Source organism: Eschrichtius robustus, chromosome 4 (genome assembly GCF_028021215.1).
Source record: "Eschrichtius robustus isolate mEscRob2 chromosome 4, mEscRob2.pri, whole genome shotgun sequence".
NCBI classification, from domain to species: Eukaryota; Metazoa; Chordata; class Mammalia; order Artiodactyla; family Eschrichtiidae; genus Eschrichtius; species Eschrichtius robustus.
The window spans coordinates 87,681,579-87,685,409 of record NC_090827.1 but is presented as its reverse complement, the minus strand read 5'-3'; the positions used below and the strand labels follow the sequence as shown (position 1 = coordinate 87,685,409).

The following is a 3,831-nucleotide window of genomic DNA, read 5'->3' as shown; positions in this document are numbered from 1 at the left end:
TAGCAAAGGGACCTAATCAGTAGTTAAAGAAGCCTGGAAAAAATGATCTTGAAGCTGATGACTGGGGAACATCTTAAGGATGACAGAGGATTAGTGAGGTAAACATCTTAAGATGTTTGGCTTGAGGGTGACATGTAGCATGTCATATTATATAAGTTATGTCTTTTTTAAGCCCCAAAATTTAGTGGCTTAAGCAAACATCATCTGCTCATGGTGCCACCTTCTGCTCCCACCCCTGCCCCCTACCCTGGCTGCCACCCTGAGTCACTACCTGTGCAGCTCCGGCCACCTGGCTCCCTGTGCTAGCCACCAATATGTAACGCAGACATTGACAAGAAAGAGCAGTCTGAACTTGATCAAGGTTTGGTTGATGTTGAAGAAGTAGAAGAAGAAGAAACTGGTGAAGAATCAAAAATCAAAGCAGGTCAGCTGACTGTTCAGATGTTGCAAAATCCTCAGATTCTTGCAGCCCGTCAAGAAAGATTTGATGGTCTGGTAGAAACACCAACAGGATACATTGACAGCTTGCCTAGGGTAGTTAAAAGACAAGTGAACACTCTGAAAATCCTTCAAGTTAAATGTGCACAGACAGAAGCCAAATTCTATGAGGAAGTTCATGATCTTGAAGGAAAATATGCTGTTCTCTATCAGCCTCTATTTGATAAGCGATTTGAGGTCACTTATGAACCTACGTAAGAAGAATGTGAATGGAAACCAGATGAGGAAAATGAAATTTTGGAGGAACTGAAAGAAAAGGCCAAGATTGAAGATGAGAAAAAAGATAAAGAAAAAGAGGACCCCAAGGGAATTCCTGAATTTTGGTTGACTGTTTTTTAAGAATGTTGACTTGCTCAGTGATATGTTTCAGGAACATGATAAACATATTCTGAAGCACTTGAAAGATATTAAAGTGAAGTCCTTAGATGCAGGCTGGCCTATGAGTTTTGCCTTAGAGTTTCACTTTGAACCCAGTGAATATTTTACAAGTGAACTGTTGGCAAAGACACATAGTATGAAGTCAGAACCAGATGATTCTGTTCCTTTTTCTTTTGATGGACCAGAAATTAAGGGTTGTACAAGGTCCACATAGATTGGAAAAAAGGAAAGAATTGTCACTTTGAAAATCATTAAGAAGCAGAAACAAGGGACTTGGGGCAGTTTGTACTGTGACCAAAACAGTTTCTAATACTCTTTAATATTTTTGCACCTCCTGAAGTTCCTGAGAGTGGAGATCTGGATGCTGCTGCTGAAGCTATCCTTGCTGCAGACCTTGGAAGTCATCACTTTTTACATGAATGTATATTCCCAAGATCACTGTATACTTTACTGGAGAAGTTACTAAAGAAGATGATGATGATTATGATGAAGAAGGTTAAGAAGAGGATGAGAAAGAGGAAGAAGAAGGAGATGAGGAAAATGATCCAGACTATGACTCAAAGAAGGATCAAAACCCAACAGAGAGCAAGCAGCGGTGAAGCAGGTTGTATGTGGCCTTGAGGGTAACTTGCACTGATCTAACTTCTGCTTCCTTGGAAAGGAGGAATTTACATAACTTGAAAAGCCTATTTCAAGTTTTTTGTTGTTGTTTATTTGCTTGTTTTTGTAGCTTAAAATAAAAATATCAAATTAAAAAAATTTAAAAAATGATCTCACAGTTTCTGTGGACAGGAATTTTTTTCCTTTTTCTTTTCTTTCTTTCTTTTTTTTTTTTTTTAATTTTTGGCCACACCGTGCGGCATGCAGGATCTTAGTTCCCTGACCAGGGAAGAGTGGAAGTGCAGAGTCTTAACCACTGGACCACCAGGGAAGTCCCTGTGGTCAGGAATTTGGAAGTGACTTAATTGGGTAGTTGTGGCTCAGGGTCTCTCATGAGGTTACCATCAAGATATTGGCTGGGGCTGCAGTCATCTGAATGCTTAATAAATTTGGCTGGAGGATCTGCTTCCAAAATGGCTCACTCACATGGTTGTTGGCAGGAGGCCTCATTTCCCTACTGAAACCATGCACCTCAGATTGGGACTTGAACCCACGTGCCAGGACTCGAACCCGGCCAAAACCCAGACTGGGACTCGAACCCAAGAGGCCGGGACTCGAACATGGCCAAAACCCAAGGTCTTCCAACTGAGATCACACACCTGGTTTCAGGACTTAATGAAGCTCAGGTTCTTGATGTCTCACTGCAGAAAGAATTCAGTGAGAGATAAAGTGATAGGTGAGAAGTGGATTGATTTAGAGAGAAACACACTCCACAGACAGAGAGTGTGGGCCACCTCAGAAGGCAAGAGCAGCACCAGGGTATGGGGTTGTCAGTTTTTATAGGGGTGGGTAATTTCACAGGCTAATGAGTGGAAGGAGTATTCTAGCTATTCCAGGAAGGGGCCGGGATTTCCAGGAATTGGGCCACCACCCACTTTTTGATCCTTATGGTCGGCCTTGGAACTGTCATGGCGCCTGCCGGTGTGTCATTTAGCATGCTAATGTAGTACAATGAGCGTATACTGAGGCTCAAGGTCTAGTGGAAGTCGACTTGTCTGCCATATTGGACCCTTTTGGTTCTAATCAGTTTATGTCATGTCCTCAGGCTATGTCATTCTTTCAAAGGTTGTGTCCTGCCCACTTCCTTCCTGTTTCACTACCGCATGAGTCTATCCATAGGGCTGCTTGAGTATCTTTGAAATATGGCAACTTCCCCAAGAGAGAGCAAGGAGGTCACAATGCCTAATGACCTAGTCTTAGAAGTCATGCAACATCACTTTACCACATTCTACTCATTAGAAGTGAGTCACTAAGTCTAGCCCATATTTAAAGGGGAGAGAATTACACGTCAACATTTTGAAAGGAGGCGTGCCAAAGATCTTGCAGACATATTTTAAAACCATCAAACATATTCAAGGAAAAGAAAATTCAGCATGGCTAGAATTAGAGTAAAAGACGAGGGTAATGACTGATGAAGAGAGGACTGGTGAATGATGACAGTGGAAAAATTAGCTGGAACCAGATTCCTAATTTCCCTATTAATCTTAGTGATTTAGTTTTTATTTTTAAGGCAGTGGGAAGCCATTGAAAAGCTTTCTTTTTTATTTATTTTTAAATTTAAATTTGTTTTCATTTTTTAATTTTTTGGTCATGCTGTGTGGCTAGCAGGATCTTAGTTCCCCAACCAGGGATCGAACCCGTGCCCCCTGCAGTGGAAGCGTAGAGTCCTAACCACTGGACCGCCAGGGAATTCCCAAAAGTTCTCTTTTTTAAAGCTTTATTGAAATATAATTCATAAACCATACAAATCACCCATTTAAAGTGTTCAACTCAATGGCTTTTAGTATATTCACAGAATTGTGCGTTTATCTCTACAATCAGTTTTAGAACATTTTCATTACCCCAAAAAGAAACCTTTAGTTGTTACTCATCCTCCCTGTCCCTAGGCAACCACTAATCTACTTTTTCTCTCTATACATTTACTTATTCTGGGCCTTTCATGTAAATGGAAATGTGGTACTTTGTGACTGGTTTCTTGAAATTATGTTTTCAAGTTTCATCTATTTTGCAGTATATCAATAGTTCATTCCGTGTTTTTTTTAACAAACATTTTATTTACTTATTTTTTGGCCTTGCTGTGCGGCTTGCAGGATCTCAGTTCCCTGACCAGAGACTGAGCCTGGGCCACAGCAGTGAAAGTACCAAATCCTAACCACTAGACCACTAGGGAACTCCCAATTCTTCATTCCTTTTTATGGATGAATAATATTCCATTGCATGGATATACACATTTTATCTATCTATCTATCTATTAATTGATAGACATTTGGGTTGTTTCTACTCTTTGGCTATTGT

The 3,831-nt window shown here is 40.5% G+C and overlaps 1 pseudogene; it reads left to right on the top strand.

The window, feature by feature from the left end:
• Window positions 1-409: 409 nt before the first annotated feature.
• Window positions 410-1,475, top strand: LOC137763781 (nucleosome assembly protein 1-like 1 pseudogene; annotated as a pseudogene).
• The last annotated feature ends 2,356 nt before the right edge of the window (window positions 1,476-3,831 follow it).